Below are 22,301 nucleotides of genomic sequence, written 5' to 3' on the forward strand. Positions count from 1 at the left end.
TATATATATATATATATATATATATATATATATATATATAAAGCGTAAAGTTACATAGGAATTTGATTTCATTATGAAGTCAATAAGGGATAGAAATAGAGGAATAAACGGAGACACCTCTTTAGGGCATAACATTTCGAAACTAAATGCTTCTCATTATAAAAAAGTAAAGGTAAAAGAAAACAATAAGGTTGAAAATGTTCAGATTAGAAATGGAAACATTTTGATATTAGAATTTGAAAACATTATTTCATAGGGGCAATGTGATGGATATAAAAGAAAAAAAAAGACAGAAAAATAATAAACGCTAAAAGAATATACAAAACATTATATTAAAAAATGAAATGCTTAGAATGTTTTTAATCTATAAAAGTATTTAAAACACGTTTTTAAACTTTTAAAAATTTTCTAATGACTTCAAAAATTTTTTAAAAATTTAAATCGTCGACAAAAAATTACAATAACGTACTGAAGAAAATTAAATTATAAATATACATAAAACAGGACAAATTAAGTACAAAGTAAAATAAGAATGAAGTTAAAAGTAAAATGAGTTAAAAAGATTAATTCTTGTAAGGTAATCCATCGGTAATTAGGTTTACATAAGGATAAAATGAGATGGAAGTTAATATCCAGTACACTATCATGCAGAATATATATATATATATCTATATATATATATATATAAAGCTGAACGTCTGTGTGTGTGTATCTGGTCACGAATAGGCTCCAATATGGTTAACTATTATAGAAAATTGATTACATATAATGATAGAACATGTATCGAGACACAGGAATTGGTATCTTTGATTTAGCAGAACGGTGGTTCATTAAAATTGTGGGGTCTGCGTTCGCACCTGGTCCATAAAGTATGGAAATAAAAAAATTTAAAAATGAAAAAAAGAAAACGTCTACAAGTGTTTTTGATATAGATGTACATAATAATACTTTGATAAGTATGTTTTAACTTAAATAGGGATGGTATAATAAAATTGTGGGGTCTAGAATGGAAATAGGCACCAACTTAATAAAGACTTTTCATATCTATCTGCATAAGTATACTTTAATAATTATGTTTCAATTTGAAGAAATATGATATGATAAAATTATTGGGTTTTCGTTCGCGCCTGACCTCCATAGAATGGAAATATGTCACAAAGTTTAACAAGGTTTTTTAATATAGATCTACAGAATATTGTGATAAGTGTTTCAGTGTGAACAGGTATGTTATAATAAATTATGGGGTTTATCTATTTTATTTCTATTTTCATCATATTTTGCTTTTATTGTGATACCCCCAAATTCGAAGCTATCTCTTTACAACACTTCCTTTTCATAACCTGTCATAATTTCATAAATCAGAGTCCATTTTCTGTAGGCTGTTTTTGAACCCAGTCAACGACAGGTGCTTTTGTTAGTATATATATATATATATATATATATATATATATATATATATGTGTGTGTGTGTGTGTGTGTGTGTGTGTGTGTGTGTGTGTGTGTGTGTGTGTGTGTGTGTGTGTGCGTGTGTGTGTATGTATATGTATGTATGCATGTGTGTGTTGGAATTAAATTTTTTAAATGTTGACTAAATTTCGATCATGTGTTGCGTGAAGGTAATTCGTTGCAATGATGAATTTTCTGTTCTGGTATGTTATGCAAAGTAGGTTGTGCTATTGTACAAAAATACTAAGAATTTCTTTTTGTTCCAGAGTTTTTCTCCTATGGTTTTGGAAATGTGTTCTTTGTTCTGACTGTTTGCTGAAAGTAAACATTGTTATTTTTGTTAAAAAAGAACAAGAAATGAAATGGTTTACTTATGGGTTAACAAATGACTATTCACTTATGAAAATATTCTCTTTTTTTTCCATTTATTCGTCTAGAAAGTTTACAGTAAAACTTTTTGAAGAGAGAAAATTTCCCTACCAGTTTTATTTTGCTTTCCAAGTTTTATACTTGAAAACCTAAAATTATAAAAAAGTATTACAAACTTCATACATACACAAAAATTTTTTTTTCTCCTCCGATTGTTCCAAAGATGTTTATTTTACTTGAAAATTATATTCAACATGGACGATTTAAAAGTAATAATCACACAGTCACTCAATGTTCAAGTCGACTAGCTGCAAAAACAGAAAAAGAACAAAATAAATAGCTTCAGCTGCAATTTTAATAGCATATTTAGCAACAACAACTTTTTCTGCTGTTCCACAAGGAGAAGGAATACATGCGACAAAGGTAACTGTCGGAACAAGAAGATGAACAGACATACGAAGACTTATACTTTGCTGATTGCCAAGGGTGGAGCAATGCCAAAAAGGTCCATCTACTTTTAAGGGAACTAAGGGCCATAGAACACAGTAAGTTCGATGACTATATAATACCCAGGAAGACGAGCGAACTGGAATTCTCCGAATCGATCAGATTCTTATCCGAACTTTTCAGCCCGAATACGACACTTTTTCACAAGAGATGAAAGTGCTTCAACTTGATTTTTGCATAGGGTCTCGTCTCTGCAATAAACGCAGAGATGTGACGACGAGTTCTAGCAAGACTCGAAAGTGAACACGGGCTCACAATCCAAATCTGACAGAAGATGTTCAACGCGTAGTCAGCGTAAAGAACGACTCAAGAAACATCGAGGAGTCAGGCGTGTCATACGTGGGAAGGACTACTTACAGCCCAAAGGATTACTCTCTCGAGAAAAACAAAGTAAACAGAGAAGATAACCCACGTACAACCAAAGAGGGGATCATCAAATCTTAAAACCAAAATTGACCACAAGTCCGTACATTGGTTGCGGCGGACAACAATCGTTTGTAAACTGTTTTTACAAAAATAAAACATGCAATCAGTGTGGCAGGAAATGCCACAAATCGACACATTGCAAAAAGAACAGAAATAATGACAGAGTCCAACAAGCGAGATTCTATATTGAATCGAAGACGAACCGGTGGAAGTATGAAACGTTACATCCTCAACAAGAAAGTGGATTTATAGCTGGATTCTGGTTCACACATTTCAATATTCGAATATTGGAAAACGTGTAAGATGCCAACAATGATGCGAACTAACAAATCAGCTCGTGCAGTGACAGGCGATAAGATAAAATCGGAGGACGAGCTTACTCTCCCAATGACAGTAAATGATACCACCAAAAACGTAAGAGTCTTTGTGCACAAGACATTCGAAAATCTCTTCGGAACAGATTGGATGGGGCAATTTAAACTGTAGGATTAACGCTTAAATCAAGTCTTCCATAGGTAGAAACTCCATTTACCGAAGCACAGCCATTAAAGGACGAGTTAAGGTAAAATTTCCGGAAATTTTCTTATCGGGACTCGGAAGATGTACGAAGGCTATAGCCAGATTTGGGTGGAAAGAAATACGCTCTATCCTTTTTTCAAGACGAAGCGAAACGCCCTGTTTGCGGCTGTCGAAAAAGGTGATACGAACCTGAATCAGCTACAAAACGCCGGAATGTTATCGAAAGTAATCACCAGTGAATGGACTGCTCCTACTGTATACGTTACTAAAAATACCAACTAAATTCGTGTCAGTGCGGATTTTTCCACGGGTCTGAATACGGCTTTGAAAGATTACTACTATCCTTTTCACACATCAATAAAAACTCAATACAAACGATATTCTCTAAGATAGATTTAAGTGACGCGTATCTACAGATCTCCGTTGCTCTAAACTCCTTTGCACAATACATACAAGAGACTCTATAAGTTTGAGAGGTTAGCCTTCGTGGTAAATGCTCACACCTGCGATCTTCAAGCAGATTATCGATACCATGCTGGGCGGCCTCGACTTAGTATGTGCCTATTTGGGCAACATCATTATTGCCAGTAAATCCGCAGATGAGCATCACAATCATATACAGGTCTTTAAAAGAATTTAAAATTTCGGATTTAAAGTTAAAGAAACAAAGGGTGATTTCCTCATAAACGATATAAAGTACCTAGGTTCCATAGTTGATAAAAACGGAAGACGCTCCGATTCCGAGAGGGCAGAAGCATAAAGAACATACCTGTTCCCGATAATGTACAAGCGTTCTAAAGCTTTCTGGGACTGACAAATTACTATCAGGTTTTCATAAAGAATATGCATGACTTACGCGTTCCACTAAATTAATTACTAAAGAAAGAAAAAAAATGGAATTGGACGCCTAAATGTCAAGCGGCGTTTGAAACAATTAAATATACCTAAGCATCGGAACTGTTTCTTACACATGATGATACAAAGCTGAAAAAATTAGTTGCGAGCAATGCACGCTCATATGTCATTGGAGCTTTTATACTATATATATATATATATAATGTCCGACGGTACCCCAAAACAACGATCATAAGCCGTTACTGGCAATTTTCGGTTCCAAACAAAACTTACCGATGTATACACTAAATAAACCACTGAAATGGGGTACAATTCTACCAAATTATAACTTTAAGTTGGAATATCTGTCATCAAAACAGATTAATCATGCTGATGACCCACCAAGACTGATACTAAAGAAAAGCAAACCTTTTGAGGATTCCATAATTTTTGCGCTTCGTACTGATTGCGAAATAAAAAACGATGATATGCAACACAATTAGAGAACTTCCGGTATACCTACCCGAAATTAAGAAAAAAAAAGCTGCGATATCAAGAGCAAGATCACTGTGAAGAACAACATCATTCGAGAAGAATTCTCGCTTTCAACTATATATGGAATGTGTGGTAATTCCGAAAAGTCTCCAGGTACAAATTCTATGTGATTTTCACAATGAACACCCGGGAAGAAAACGGATGAAAAGCTTAATGAGTATCTACGTCTACTCGACTAACATGGACAAAGACAAAATGGAGATGATCGACTCTTACAGAGGTTGTGCACTAGCTGCAAAAGCATCACACATCACGTTTAAACCTTGTCCGAAATTTGACCAGACGTGGCCAAGAATTCACATCGATTTTGCAGGTCCTCTCGATGATCAGTATAACTGAATCGTAGTCGATAGTTAAGCCAACTGGGCTGATGTATAAAAGCCCACAATAGGGACCACAATACATTTTCTACGTGAACTGTTTGGACGTTTCAGTGTAGTATACTGCATCGTGAGCGATAATTGAACCCAGTTCAAATATGCAGAGTTCAAAAGCTTATGCGATGCATTAAAACACATCACCACTCCCCAATATTACTAAGAAAGAATGGGCAGACGGAACGATGCGTGGATACACTAAAAAAAGTATTGAAGGTTCACCAACTGTTCTCACACGTGTAATGAATTACACCAGCTCCTTAACGACAAGGTACTATAAGAAGGTTGACTTGAAAGCCACCAGGGATCACATCAGAGACGCTCCATGAGTCTTATCTTTTTTCTACCTACAGAATGGTGTGCAAATGAGATTACTCAATGCTTCAAAGCAGAAATTGAAACATACGTTACTACTAGGATGTACTTTATCAAACCACACTCGCCAAAATAGTTCATCTCTGACTACGCAATTGCTATCGCTTATCCAACATCAGTCCAATACAAATAGGCAAAGGTTTGTAGAATCTAGAAATAATTGTACGAGAGAAATAGCCGCAGTCAAGAGAAGGCATTCTGAAGTCATCAGAAAACGCATTTCGTAGCAGAATCTAGGAACTCAAAGCTCTGATCCCCATCTGGCATCAATTGGGATGGATAGCTCTCGTCTTGGAGAGGCCCCGTGTTTTGAAAAGCTTCTGGGTTTGACCTGTACTCCTGATCTGAAATGGAACACGTACATCAAGTCTGTTGCCAAGGTCGCTGGAAAGATGGTGGGATCCTTCTACCGCTCCAGAAGATATCTCACTACTGATGCAATTCTCTATCTATATAAAAGCCAAGTACGTCCAAGGATGGAATACTGTTGCCATATCTAGGCAGGAGCTGCTAAAACAGCCTATCATGCCTTGACAGAGTACAAAATAGACTTCGTAGCTTAGTGGGGGATGCCCTTTTCTCTACCTTGCAACCTCTCTCCCACAGAAGAGACGTTGCGAGCCTATCCTTGTTTTATCGTTATTTCCATGGCAGGTGCTCGTCTGAACTCGAATCTTTGGTCCCCCCTCGCCAATCTTTCACGAAAAAAACCCGTCTAGCCGAATCCACTGTCAAAAATTTCCCCCACTCTTTATCTGTGCCTAAATCAAAACGTGGATTCCATGAACAACGCTTCTTTCTTAGAACTGCGCGCCTGTGGGACTCTGTTCCGTCTGCCTACTTCCCACCGGACTACAACTTGGATGTGTTCAAATCCAACGTTAACAAATTCCTAATGAACCGCCCCCTTAAGTAAACACTTCATCAAATCTCCACACTAACGTAATGTACTTGCAATAACCCTTATCCCTGAGTGGCTTCCGGGCCTTGATAAGTGGTGACATCTGTGTAAAAAAAAAAAAAAAAAACTCATGATTTCTGTAAATTTTATAAAAGTTTGGTGGATAAAGGACAATGGAGAATTCCCCCACTATCCAACAACCTTGAGATTATTGCTACAGCAACTGAAAAGGCAAATCTGCTTGCCCAACGTTTTGCCTCCAACTCCACTGCAGACCGAGAATGTCACGCTCTCCCAAATTTCCCTTTGCGGACGGCAGTCACACTCGATCACCTGAAAATCACACCTTCTCTTATCTGTGATGTCATAATTAATCTAGACATCTCAAAGGCATGTGGGCTCGATCTTATCCCTGCTATATCATTTAAAAAATTCTCCGCAAAGATTACTCCAGTTCTCTCCAAGCTCTACAATAAATGGCATTTTGTATAAAATGGCGCCCGAAAGTTGTTGTTCAGTCATATTCTTCTCATCGGTTTTCCCTCAGTGCGCCTGATTATCATCAGGAGAAATTGTTGTTGTCATATTGTTTTCCTTTGACGCTTGGTGCATTTATAGTTTTTTTTATTCGTTAATAAGGTCAGGCGCGATTAATTTTTATTCTTGAATCCGATTTTCTCATTTTTTAGTATATATATTTAGTTTTTTGCTAGTTATTAAATATTGTTAATATATTTGTCCCGCTGTTAAATGAGATCCGTCTCTGTCATGTTTAATCAGACGTACTTGAATATATATATATATATATATATATATATATATATATATATATATATATATATATATATATATATATATATATACACTAGCAGTTCAGTTTTTTTTTCAGTTTTTCCCGGGCCCTATGTACTGTTCATAACTTGCCTCAGGTGTGAATGCACTTAATGTAAGATTTCAAAGGTTTAGACCATAAATTGTCTGAGTAATTTCATAGAGACCGCAGAGGTATTTTTTTTTTACTTTGACCATAATTGTGACCATTTAACATTTGTTATTTTGCTCTGAAATCAAAATACAAGGTTTTACCCATTTCCAAGGTACCTACATCTAAAATTTTAAGTGTTTAGACCCAAAATTGGCGGAGAAATTCGGTAGAATCTGCAAAGGTCAACTCTTTCAACTTTTTCTTTTTGGCAGCAAAATTTTCGTTCCAAAACTGATTAAAATGATTGCCCCATGTCTGAATACCCGTTATGTATTAATTTCAAATGTTTAGACCACAAATTGGCTGAGTAGTTTGCTAGGTATCGCAGAGGTAAAATCTTTGGATTCTTGACAGCTCAAATTTTCGACCCAAACCGATGGCAAAGCTTGCCATACCTATGAATACACTTTATGTAAAAATTCTAAATGCTTATACCAGAAATTGGCTGAGTAATTTGGTAGAGATCACAGAGGTCAATTTCTTTTAACTTTGACCCCAATTTATACCCCTTAATATTTATTTTTGGGGGCTCAAATCAAATTAAAAAGTTAGATTCATGTTCAAGAAATCTACATTAAAATTGGTGGAGGAGTTTGGTAGAGTTTTAAACGGTCAAATCGACCTGACCTGACCTGATTTCGCGGTCTGTCAGTCTATCTTTTAAAAGTATAATAATTTCGTTTTTTTAGTTCCTCTTTCTCGATCACTTTTTCTTCTCCCCCCCCTCTAATTCCTTTTTTGACACATGAAAAAAATTTCTAGGGGCATGTTTTTGTCATGCCAATATCGCTGGTAGCTATCAGGACCATCTAAATTGAATTTTTTCTCATCAGAAAACGGGACTTTCTTCCACTTCTCAATATCCCAGGTTTGGTATTCACGACCAAATCTTAAGCCGTCCATTTTGTGACGTGGAAGCAATCGAGGAATTTGTTTACGCTTTTTAGTTACCATGCCTTTTTGTTTTAAGTGTTGTCTGATGGTTATTGGACTGCAATCGGCGTCTGTAACTACCTTAATTTGACTAGAAGAAAGTTGTCTGTCACTCGTAACAACCCGTCTGGTTCTCCTACTCAATGCAGGAGAAATTTTGAGGGGCTTACCAAAGGATTTTGCTTTTCCATAATTCTCAGTGCTCTTTAGAAAGTTAAAAATAACAGTTTTACTGCGATTTACCTTAGCTGCTATCGCTCGCTGTGACAAACCTTGCTTATGGAATCCTAGAATTCGAGTGTGCTCAACTTCGGTTTGTTTTCTTGCTTTAGGCATGCTAACACCTTTACACAGTGATTGCTAATCTCTAACTGAACTAAAAAACATTAGAATTATAATAAATCTAACAATTTATACCCTTGGTCTTATAATTTTGATCATGTGTAAAAAGCCTAATTTAATAATAATGCAAATTTTTAAATAAGATTTTTGGAATGTAGCCTTTTGTTTCCATAATTTTTTAGATTGTAGTATTAGTAACCTTGAGTCGGAAGAGTTTAAAATCTATCCTTAAAAAAAGTTTTTTTAAAGATTTTTAAGTGGTCTTAAATTTTTGAGCAGCAGTGTATATATATATATATATATATATATATATATATATATATATATATATATATGTATATATATATATAAATTATACATATATTTAATCATATATATATACATGATTATTTTTTTACTATAATAATCAAATACCTACAGACACTAGTGTTTCATCCTTTCGGGAATCTTCAGTGCAGTGCGATTCGAACTCTGCAACACGAGACATCTCTGGCTCGATTAGCAAAGACCGTAGCCATTCGGCTACCATTAACCGCGTGAAGTAACGTTGAATTTAAACATTATAATTTTAAATGTTCTTTACGTCAGTCAGACAGTGATCTAATCCTTATACGATGATCTATGCATAAGAACTAAATTGACCAACTTTAATTCAACTGAAAGTGCTCAACGATAAGAAACGAAGTTCTTAAAGGGGCTGCCATAATTATTTTTTAATATAATAATTAAATACCTACAGACACTAGTGTTTCATCCTTTCGGGAATCTTCATATATATATATATATATATATAAATATATATATATATATATATATATATATATATATATATATATATAGTGGAAATGGTAATTAATAAAAACTGAAGAAAGTGTTCAATACTATTGTAGAGCAAATATGCGTTTTATTTTTTATTACCGTAACTTAACAGAAACATACGGTAATAAAAAATAAAACGTATATATATATATCTGTGTGTGTGTACATAAATATATATATATATACATATATATATACATATATATATGTGTGTGTGCGTGTGTGTGTATGTGTTTGTGTGTGTGTCCAACGTTATACACCATGTAAATGAACGTCATTTTCTAAAGCTATTCTTTGTTTAGAAAGTTGGGATGAAAAACCTTTTTACGATAAAAAAATATACATCCTGTAATATATAATGTTAAATGTAGAAAGATTGAGACGGAGGCAGAGAGGGAGCAGGGGAAAGAGCGGAAAAGAGAAAGAAAGAAACAGAGAGAAAGAGAAAGGAGGTAAACGGGATGAGATTAAAATGTGAGCGCACTGACACGCCACCTAGTGTGCGAATCATAATGTCGCACGTGTTCAGTCTGATGTGTGATGATAATGAGGCAAGTACCGGACGACCTTTCAGGAAGAGGATGATCACTCGGAATAGATAATTCCGAAAGATACGTTACTGGAAAAAGAAAAGGGATAATGCTAGAATTGATGAAGGAAAGAAAGCGAAAAGTTAAAAAAAAAAAAAAAAAAGAGACGAACGTAAAAGAATGTAAGAATAACAAAGTGGGAGGGGGATAAGAAAGAAAAATTGAAAACAGTAACAATGAGAGAGAGAGAGAGAGAGAGAGAGAGAGAGAGAGAGAGAGAGAGAGAGAGAGAGACAGACAGACAGACAGACAAACAGAGAAAGAGAGAGACAGAGAAAGAGAGAGAGAGAGAGAGAGAGCATAAAGAAAAAGATTGTATGAAAGGAATATGCGTGAAAGAAAAACTACAAAGTGGAACGATAAAATTGTCGCCCTAAAAACATGACATGATTCCATTTCCGTTTGATAAAAATCGGGTTTCTTTTTGTTGTTGTTGTTGTTGCAGACCATCTACGAGGTGTACAAATTCCAAGTGTGATAGGAGCCTTCTATCATGTTTGAAAGTAACACAATGGTTTACAAGCGACATCAGAGATGCGCCACTGTACAACGCATGCTCTGTACCGATCCAAGTTTTGACAACAAGACCATTGACAGCACCCTCGAAAGGTAAATCCGGACGCGTCAACGGTATTTGATGTGGTTTTAAGTAAAGGCCACATCATGCCAACTCACATCTTCGAAGTTGGCTTGAAATTGTACTTGGATCTGCTGAAGTGTGGTGATCTCCTGGTGCAACCAGGTGGCTGCTGGTAGGTTCTGGGTGTGGCAGTAAGACTCTGCGCCGGCGCACGTCCAAAGAGACCCAAACTTAGTTTCAGAAGTAGTGCTACAACTTTGTACCATCTCTCACTGCCCCTCCCCCCACGATCTGAACCTGCTGGATTACTTCGTTTGGTCATGCGCCGAGAACATCACCAACACGACCTCCCACAGCACTAAAGCTAGCCTGATCGCCGCCATCCGTCGACTATTCGCCAGGCTCTTGTGGAAAAGGCATGCTTCCAGTTCTGGATCTGTATCGTAGCGATGATTGAGGCTGAAGGCGACTACATTGAATAGATGTCAGCTCTACTACACAATCAAGTTATCTGGCTTGATTTTTTTATCGAAATAAAGCTGTAGTGTTGTTGTGTTTAGTGCGACAATTTTATCGTTCCACCTTGTAATGAACAAAATAAAAAATAAAACAAAGAACAAAGAAATACGAATGAAATAATGAAAGACAAAGTAAAAGAAAGGAAACATTGAAATAAAGAAGAAAAGAAGTAAGGATTACGAACGAAGAGAACAAATAGTGAAAGAGAGAGGGATAGAGAGAGGGGGAGAGAGAGGTGTTGTGTAGTTGGGGTCATATTGGAGAGACACATGGTACATATATATACTATGGTGATGAGGAAAAGAAAAGAGAGACACTTATACTGTTCTGATGTGTCTCTTCTTAACACATATAGTAGCGAGGAGGGGGGGCTGATCAGTTCTTTTACCACAAGAGGGGACAGTCATTACTTAGGATGGAGAGAAATATTACTTGCGATAGAGAGGGGGACACATTACTTAGGATGGGTTATACAAAGTTCATTAATAACGATGTGTGGGAACAAAGTTCATTAATAATGATGATTTCACATTACCTTCAATTTGGTAGAATGGTGACACGAAGACGGCAGTTACAAAAATATGAGATGTTCTTTTATTCCATTTGACCGATCGAACTGATGATGGCATCCAGGAATTCAAAGTCGTTTCTACATGTTTAATGTTCTAACTCTTCGCTTCTAAAGGGGGATCCACCTCATGTCAGTTCTGTCCGGCTGACTGTGCTGACTTCGATTCGAACTCGACTGCCCCTGATCTACATCTCCCTAGCTCTGCTCATCTTAGCTTCTATTAGTGAGCATGTATTTTTGCTATGACGTTAGATGTGTGGTTTCAATAAACGTGGCGAACTCACATGGCTGACACGCTCTCCAAACACACTTCTGCGAATAAGGAGCTCTCACTAACCTATTTTTCGACCTAACTTATTTTTCAATGTTTTTTAATTGCTATTGTTCGTTCCTCTGTGGCTGACCTTTTTTAAATTCAGTTTTCCTAAAAAGAATTGAACAATTAGATTTCTTTTACAACAACATATCTAAACTATTTTGTGTGAAACTGAACAATGCGAGATTGGATTTTGAACCATGCTTTCAAAGTTCAAATCTCGGTCTATCCTAATCTCATTTTCATTTATCTAATGTTTTTCTTACTTACAAGAAAAGGGGAATCTTTTCTTTTAACAGAGGGAACAAGAGAAATAATTAGTGATGGGACGATTCTAATATTTTTCCTGATTCCGATACTGATTTCGATTCCGATTCTTTATAAATCTATAAATATTTAACGATAGAGTTATTATTATTTTTCTCTTGATTACAGTAAAAAAACACGCGTTAAATGAGCAGATATTTTCTCAAAAAAAAAAAAAAAAAACTTGTGAGGAATGAGCTACTGATTTATTTTTTTTTTTTTAGTGTTACTAGTTGTTTGAACTCAATCAATATTTATTTTTTTTAATATTACTACCAAACTAAAGCAGATAAATAGAACACAATTAAAAGAATCGTTTTTGGCATCGTAAAAGAGGCACACATTTTTTTCTATTCCGGATAACCCCAAAAGTTCGAATTTTCCGATTCACGATTCCGATTCCGATTAATCGTCCCAACACTAGAAATAAATAATGAAATAATTTTTTGAAAAATAGTGAAAATGAAAGAAAAGAAAAAGAAAGAAAGAAAGAACGGCAGTAAAAAGTAATATTTAAAAATCAGTGAATGAAAAGGAAAAATATAACGAACGATTTTTGCCATTAACTGTTTGTTTCTCACGGCACCAAAATCAAGGGTCTGGCTCATTGTTCAGGTGATTTTTCTCTTTTTAGCTGAAGTATGGCGTTCATGCTACCAAATTCTAGAAGGTCAACTAATACAGGCCTTGCGTTTTCCGTTTAAGGAGGGCTTAATTTATTGCTAATCGTGTGAGGGATTCTAACCGGGGAAGTTTTAGCAGATTAGACTGCCCCTCCTCTAAGGTGCTTGCTTTTCAGGTCCCACTTTCCGGCACTTGTCTCACATGATCCTGCTGTGGGAAGGAAATAAATGACGTAAAAAAAAAAACAAAGAGAAAAACTGTAACAACAGAAAAGAGTCAAAATAAATAAGAGAAAAAGATAAAAAGAATAGAAAGAAAAATAAATAGATTCATGTGTAGCCGAGCAGTTTTGGTTTAGATGTTGAGAAAATTATTGTGTAATAATGCTTGTGCCGTTTGATAAATATGGATCACACCAACGAGTGAAACAGAAAAAGAAGAAATAAAGAGAGGAAGAGCACGATATGGGCATGGCCGCCGATATTATAATTCGGTACTTCTGCATTTATTGATCCACGATTTCTACGAGTTTGCTCAGACCCGCTCGGCAGCTGACGGAAATAAACGGAAAAGGTCTGCCCAGCGTTCTTAAATTTTTAACGAAGGCGGTGTCTGTTTTTAGCTAATATGAACCTATGAAGACTACTTTTTTTCCATTAATTGGAAGGAAAAACAAACAAAACAAATCAATTTAAATGGCGCAGGTTAGAGTTTAGGGTTGAGTGAGACACACGTTTGTTATTTTAATACATTTTACATTCAATTCAATTTCCACAGGTCCTGCTAGTATATATGAACATTAGGTAAAATTCTTCAGAGTATTTTTACAGGGTGTTAGAGGATATAGCTTATAACCATTCTAATATTACAGATTATTGGATTTGATGCATAATCACTAGATACCACTGAAAGAAAAGTGTGTAAATGTTAGACCCATTTCAGCTTTAACTTTAAATAAGAGATATTTTCTAAAATCAAAATCAAAAGTTTAAATAAGGGATATTTTCTAAAGTCAAATGCACTAAAACGTGTTTCGCCGTCCAAGGCTCATCAGAGTGGTTGAATCTAGCAAGATTCGAAATCGGGACCCCACGGTAAGGAGCTTAAACTCTTAACCTGCTCGTCCATCTCGCACGATAGTTTGGATAAATCGCGATTTACTTAGATGTTATTTGTTTTTGTTTTGGCAATAAGTTTTGAATTAATTCAATTATTTACGAAAGTGCATTTTTATCTAAATGGGAGTTGGGAATAATTTCCCCTTTAACCAATTTGGTACACCCATATTGGGGAGCGGCATATATATTGTTTTTAAAATATAATTATCCGCTGACACGTGTTTCGTCGTCTACGGCTCATCAGAGTGGCTGAATCTAGCGAGATTGGAAATCGGGACCAGACGGTGATGATTTTGATTTGTCTAATAAACATAATAATGGTGCAACAACGTCCGAAAATCGGAAGAGAAGTTGCAATTACCTTTTATTGTTTTAGTTTTATTGCGCTATATGTTGTAATCATGCCCGTATGACGGTGTTTGACGGTGGGGGACGTATTGGAGAAGGGGAAGTTTGTTTGACCCTGTCTAAGAGGGAGGGGGACAATGGTCGGTGCAGCAGCTCACATATGGCAAAAATCTTCCATGCATGGGCGAATGGTGGCTTTGTCGCGATATAAGATAATGGCAGGACGGAAAAGTTTTTTTTTTTTTAGCCCGGTATATGGAGTCCACCTTATGTGAATAGGTTTTTTGTTAGCCCGGTATATGGAGCCCACCTTATGTGAATAGGTTTTTTGTTAGCCCGGTATATGGAGCCCACCTTATGTGAATAGGTTTTTTGTTAGCCCGGTATATGGAGCCCACCTTATGTGAATAGGTTTTTTGTTAGCCCGGTATATGGAGCCCACCTTATGTGAATAGGTTTTTTGTTAGCCCGGTATATGGAGCCCACCTTATGTGAATAGGGTTTTTTTAGCCCGGTATATGGAGCCCACCTTATGTGAATAGGGTTTTTTTTAGCCCGGTATATGGAGCCCACCTTATGTGAATAGGTTTTTTGTAAGCCCGGTATATGGAGCCCACCTTATGTGAATAGTTTTTTGTTAGCCCGGTATATGGAGCCCACCTTATGTGAATAGTTTTTTTGTTAGCCCGGTATATGGAGCCTACCTTTTTTAAAAATATTAGTTCCAATTCGTTTTTCTTTCAATGTGTTTTAAAGTTTTCTTTTCCTTTTATAATTCAACGCCTTCTTTTTTTCAATTATATTTAACCTTGTATTTTAGTTTTCTTCTTCTTCTTCTTCTTCTTCTTCTTCTTCTTCGGAGTCCTTTGCGTCGTATTCATTGCCTTCATCGGGTCTTTAATCGGTGTCCCCTTTTTTCTTTAGTTTTTCTCATCATTCTTGTAGTCTTCCATTTAGTACAGTGTTTTTTGTTTTTTTATCCACATGTCCTCCTACTCCCTATCCTCCTCCTCCTTCTAGTTACAAGCATAAAATAATTGTCTGGTAAATAACGGAAAGACGAAAAAAAAACGGAACCAGAACAAACAGAGAAAGAGGGAGGGAAAGATTACCTAGAAGAAAGAGAGAGCGGGTGGGAGAGGGGCGGGTAAGAATACGACAAAGCTACTTTGAATTGTGTGTGTGGTTGGAGACAACAAAGGGAGATAACCCAGAGACGCATTAAACGACCAGGAAGGGCGATGGATGATTTCGTCAACGCACGGCAACAAGTTTATTTTGTACCTGATGACTTCACCTTCGAGGTTGCACTACAGACGAAAAATGTTGCCTTATTTATTTATCGTGTTTTTGGTATTTTATCAATTTTTGTCATTGTTTGTTTGTTTTCCTGTTGTTGTTTTTTTTCTCCTGAGCAAAGCTTTTTCTCTTCTTCCAATCTATTGCCTTGATTTCAATATTGTTAACGCTCACAGGTGTCCTCGCATTTTTTAAAGTAACTCAGTCTGTCTGTTTGTCATTCGTTCTATCTGTCAGGTAAAAGATAACCACAAATTTTTCATTCCTAAAGGCGTAGATTGAATAAACCATCTTATATTAAATGCGTCCAAGCATCGTCATTAAGGGGTTTGTCCGCCAGGGGTCTAAGTTCTTATCTGAAATTCAATCTAATTAAAAAAAAAAAAAATACAGAAACTTCTTCATTATATACGTACCCGCCAGTGAACAGGAATGTCATATTCCAAAAGTCAGCTAATTGTAAATGTAGTTCTACTTTTATAAATAAAATTTTTAAACGATTTATAGGGATGAATGTGAAATCGGTAGGATTACAAGTCTTATGTACGGCATAATCACGTTGACACACCGATTCACGATGAATCACCGAAGTTAAGCCGCACCACTGAGCCGGGTCAGTACTAAAATGGGTGGCAATTTGGGACTTCCAGGTGCTGTACGTGCTCTCCGCTTATCTCGGCATTGTTTCCAGTCGTCCTGGACTTCTCCTTGCCACTGGACTCAAACAGTGCCGATTCAGGAGAGGTGTGGTTGGTGATTGCGCAATCCTTGCCTCACAATTACACGCGCAGCTGCCCCTACAGGGGGTATCCTTTGTCTTTCAAAACTGAACGGAGGCATCGACAAGTCTTAACTCGCAAGTTTGAATTATTGTGGACTTATATACCCTTGTTCTTTTTTCAAGAGGACACCCCGAGACAGTTCTTTTCGTTTACTCATAAAATTTGAATTTCTTAGTTTGGTAAAACAATTACTTGATTAATTAACGTAATTTTTGGAATATGACATTTTCGTTCCGGAACAGGTCCTTACATCATAAACATTTTTTTCTGAATTTCATTTTTTTTTTTTAATTTTTTTTTTTTTAAATTTAGTTGAATGCTAAATAGGCAACGCGGTAATGTCGCTAAATAAGTTGATATGGGAAAAATAAACCATTCAAAATGTTCCTTGCCTTAAACATTATTACATGAAAAGTCGTTTCGTGAAAAAAGTTTATTTAATTATCGAAACTCGAGAAATGCACAATTAAATATGTGCTAACATTCAATAAGCAACAAATCAACATTACCCTCGATTGCCATTTTGTAGACCCAGAAGCAGCTATTAAAAAAAAAACAAGGTTAATCAGCGATCAAAGATCCAAGATCTGGACAAAACGGGACGAACCGACGGGACGAACCGACGGGACTTTAGTGAATCCGTTTAGTTCGTATCTTTATGAATTTATGTTGAGCGCAATCCTTTGCCGCATCACATGCATCTCATGACAATTTAAACAACTTTTATTTTCACTTTTGTAGAATAAAAGCAAAAAATAACATGAAAAGTATGTTAAAAACTTTATTTTTTTTACCTTTGTAGAATAAATTAAAAAAAAAATGAAAAATATGTTAAAAACTTTTTTTTTACCTTTGTAGAATAAATAAAAAAAAATGAAAAATATGTTAAAAACTTTATTTTTTACCTTTGTAGAATAAATAAAAAAAATAAAAAAATATGTTAAAAACTTTATTTTTTACCTTTGTAGAATAAATTTAAAAAAATTAAACGTATATTAAAAACTTTATTTTTTACCTTTGTAGAATAAATAAAAAAAATGAAAAGTATGTTAAAAACTTTATTTTTTACCTTTGTAGAATAAATAAAAAAAAAATAAAAAATATGTTAAAAACTTTATTTTTTACCTTTGTAGAATAAATAAAAAAAATAAAAAATATGTTAAAATCTTTATTTTTTACCTTTGTAGAATAAATAAAAAAAATGAAAAGTATGCTAAAAACTTTATTTTTTACCTTTGTAGAATAAATAAAAAAAAAATAAAAAATATGTTAAAAACTTTATTTTTAACCTTTGTAGAATAAATTAAACAAAAATGAAAAATATGTTAAAAACTTTATTTTTTAGCTTTGTAGAATAATTAAAAAAAAATAAAAAGTATGTTAAAAACTTTATTTTTTACCTTTGTAGAATAAATAAAAAAAAATGAAAAGTATGTTAAAAACTTTATTTTTTACCTTTGTAGAATAAATGCAAAAAATAACATTAAAATTATGTTTAAAAATTTTATTTTACTTTCGTTGAATAAATTAAAAAAAACATGAAAATATATATTAAAAATTTTTATTTCACTTTTGTAGAACAAATTTAAAAAAAAACATGAAAAATATGTTAAAAAATTTTATTTTCACTTTTGTAGAACAAATTTAAAAAAACATGAAAAATATGTTAAAAACGTTTAAACAATTTTTATTTTAAATTAAATGGGTTTTCTCTACTGTATAATGCAACTTTTAAACAACTTTTATTTTTAAGTAAAATTTAGTTTTAATGTAAAATGAAAAATAGTTTATGTCGAATAAATGCACGTGATTCAACAAATAATTTCGCCGAAATTATTAGTGTCACTCGCTCTCTCCACATAAATTCATAAAGATACGAACTAAACTGATTCACCGAAGTTCCGTCTATGTTTTTTCGATCACAAGGTCAAGGCTGCTACTTGGTCTACAAAATGGTAACTGGAGGCCATGTTGATTTTTTGCTGATTGGATGTTGACGCATATTTAATTGGGCAAATAAATGAACTTTTTACACGAAATGACTTTTCATGTAATAATGTTTCAGATACAAAAATATGTTTAATGCCTTATTTTTCTTATTTAACCAGCAAACCGTATTTAACAACATCACCGGAAATGCAGTCTATCACCCTTAAATTTTATATAACAGTCACTTTGGTCTGTAACATTTAAGTTTCAAATAACATTTTCTTTTGGCTATCACGCACGGATTTGAAATAATATTTACTATGATCTGGTATACTAAATTTGAAATAACACGTTATTTTCTCTGTGAGACCTAGGTTCGAAATAGAATGTCTTGTCACGCTTATGTCTGAAATCGAATTTTCTGTGAACTGTGAATCTTAGGTTCTAAACAGCATTTTTTGGTCTGTCACACTTAGATTTGGAATGGAATTTTATATCGTCCCTCACACTTAAGTTTTAAAAGTTTTCTTTGGTTTGTCATGCTTAAGTTTGAAAAGGAATTCGCTTTGGTATGTAACGTTTCGAATTGGAATAACATTTTCGTTATTCTGTAATTTGTTAGATCTGTTACGCTTGTATTAAAAATAACACTTTGTTTGGTGCTAAAGTAGAAATAGCATTTTCTATGGTTTGTCGTGCTTAGATCTGAAATAATATTTTGTTTGGTCTGTCAAGCTCAGAAATCAACATACGATGTGCTTTCAATAAGTTCACAGACTTTTTTTGTGGCTGCGGGCATTTAAAATCGTCGTAGACCCTTGAAAATTCAGTATATTTTTGCTATACATCTTAAGAGATAACTGACCATTTTTTATGATTTCGGATTCAAAGGAACAGCTACAAGAAGAATAAGAATACACTCTACTAAAGCCTGATTGTCACAGCTGGTTAATTTCCAAAATGCAATCTGGACGTGAGGACACTTTTAAAGAAAAATATGCAATAAAATTATGTTTTAAACTTGAGAAAATGTCACAGAAACATATGGGGTGGTTTAGACAGCTTTTGAACCATCTTGCATGAATCGAGCATAAGTTTTTGAGTGGCATAAGAGATTCAAGGAAGTCAAGGCGTCTGTGAGGGATGACGAGAGGAGTAAGGAAGTCGGAACACTAAAGTTGATTGGTCAAATAAAGAATTTCATGGATAAGGACCGCCGTGTTTTTATAGAGACAATGAGTGCACAGTTTGATGTCAGTGTGGGAACTGTACAGACACTTATTCGCAAGGAACTGATGATGCGGAAGGATGGGAGACGTTTGCTCTAAAAATCAAAACGCGGATTCCATGAACAAAGTTTCTTTCTTAGAACTGCACGCCTGTGGAACTCTGTTCCGACTGCCTGCTTCCCTCTGGACTACAACTTGGATGTCTTCAAGTCCAATGTTAACAAATTCCTAATGAACCGACCCCTTAATTAAACACTTCATCAGATCTCCACACTAACGTAATGTACTTGCAATAACCCTTATCCCTGAGTGGCTTCCGGGCCTTGATAAGTGGTGATCACTGTGTAAAAAAAAAAAAAAAGTGCTTCATCCTAGTCACAAACTATTTGACCCAGGTGGACATTAAGACAGTTCCTTGCCCTCTCTATAGTATAGACTTTGCTCCCTATGAATTTTTGGTTATTCCCTAAGCTCAAGGAAAATCTTAGAGCCTATCGTTATGAAACACTTGAAGAAGATGCAAGAAGCTGTAACGAGGGTTTTTGACGCGCTCAAATATGAGGATTCTCATCGGGCCTTCCAGAAGTTGTTGAAAATATACAAGTGCATTGCAACCGGAGAAGATTACTTAGAAGGAACTAGAGTTTCATGTGTGTATTATCAATAAAAGTGTCCATAGGAAAAATTCTGGAAAAATATTCAAGGCACCTCGTAACATTTTGTTTGATCTTTAATCTTTAAATTTGAAATAACATTTTATTTTGCTTATGTTAAGATTTGAAATACCATTTTCTCTGGCTTGCCACGCTTACATTTGAAATAGCATTTCATTCTGTTTTTTTTTTTTTTTTTTTTTTTTCACGTTTAGATTCGAATGAGAATTGTCTTTGGTCAGTCACACTGACTGTTGAAATAAAATTATGTGCGTCCTTTCATGTGTACCAAAAAATGTGTGCTTTCCTGTAATTTAACTCTTAAATAAACGCACACATTTAATGGACGCATCTTATGAGTAGCGGGTTTTTTTTTATTGTTTTATCTCTTCTTGCGCTTATCTTACTGACGTCCGATTTATTCATTTTGTTTTTGTTTTTTTATTTACTTTATTTTTCTTGTTTCCTATTCTAAAAATTACAGTTATCATCGACGTTCCTTTTCAACTTATTTTTAAACTTTTCCTCTATTTTATTCGTGTTCGTTTTTCGTTTATTCTAATTCCAGAACTTAGACAGTTATCGCCAAGTGTTTTATATATTCTTTTATACCTATTTTTGTTTCATCGGTATCATTCTTGTTTTTTTTTTTTATTCTAATGCTAAATATTTTATTGTTAACGTAAAGAGTTTGTATTCTTACAATTCCCCTAATCTCATTCCTGTTTGTTTTTATTTATTCTAATTTAAGTTAGTTTCATGTCCTTTCTTTTCTATTCTGGTTCCTATTCGGAATGCATATTCTAATTAGATTTGGTAAATGGGTTCGGTTGTGTTCCCTGTTCTTTTATTTTATTCTTTTCTGTGTTTAATTTCTTTCTCAGCTTTCTTATCGTTCTTGGTTATTATTGTCTTCTTTAATTCTTATTCGTGTTCGTTTATTAATTCTCTCATTCCAATCCACTGCTAATTTATATTTCTGTTTACGCTTTCTTTTTCACTTATATTACGTTTGAACAGTCTTCGAAAGGTATTCGTCTTTTGCCATTAATGTTAGTATAACCGGTTGAGATAGACAGGCAGATGTGTAGAGGAAAAGGTGCTAAAAACTGTCAAAATCTATTCATGTTTCTGAAAACTTTTTTAGATAAGGATTAATATTTGGATTATTCGGACTTGCGTTCTCATCTCATAGGTGTGTCGGAATTTTTTGGGAAGTTTTGACACCACTAACACAAAACTGCGAATAAAATATATATAAAACTCGTACTTTCTCTTTTTAAAGTGGGTTGTTTATTTTCTTTATGATATATACTTCCAAAATAATCTATTAAAGTTGTTTAAAAAATAATAGAAATATTATTTTTTATTTAAAAAAAAACAATGTTTACAAAGTGCTTACGCGCGTTCATGCACACATGTTTTTTTGCGTAATGAAATCAATTGAATTTTACGAGTTAATTTTTTTTTTCAATTTTTAAAATTAAAAAATCTATCAAAACTTTTCTAATGGTTCAATTTTTACGATATTTTTAAGTTCAATGTGAAATTTTATGCTTTTTCCAATAAACTAAATATAATATTCTAGACAAGCGTTTTTTTTTAAATTCAACTCCCCTCCATTTTGAAATGTCTATTCAAATGAAAATAATTTTCTCACCTCAAATTGTCATTGAAGATAAAAGGTCAATAAATAAAATAAGCTAATTTAAAACAAAAAAAGAACAGTTACCCGTAACGCCCAAAGTTTAAAACCCTTTTTTTAAAACCACGTTGAATTGTTTTTTAAGTGAAGCCTTATAATCTTGTTATATTGTTCAGAAAATTTCGTAAAATTATAACAATTTTTTCTATTTCATTCAATGTTCTTTTTTAGATATTAAAAAAAAAATCACTCCATAAAGAAAAAACAAAATATATTAAATAAAAAAAAACTCATGTATTTCTTTGAGAAAATAAAAAAAATAAAAAATTCGTCGTGTGTGTGTGTGTGTGTGTGTGTGTGTGTGTGTGTGTGTGTGTGTGTGTTTTACAGGCAAAAACTGATAA

This window comes from Euprymna scolopes, chromosome 26 (genome assembly GCF_053919585.1).
Source record: "Euprymna scolopes isolate OS-2025 chromosome 26, ASM5391958v1, whole genome shotgun sequence".
Taxonomy (NCBI): domain Eukaryota; kingdom Metazoa; phylum Mollusca; class Cephalopoda; order Sepiida; family Sepiolidae; genus Euprymna; species Euprymna scolopes.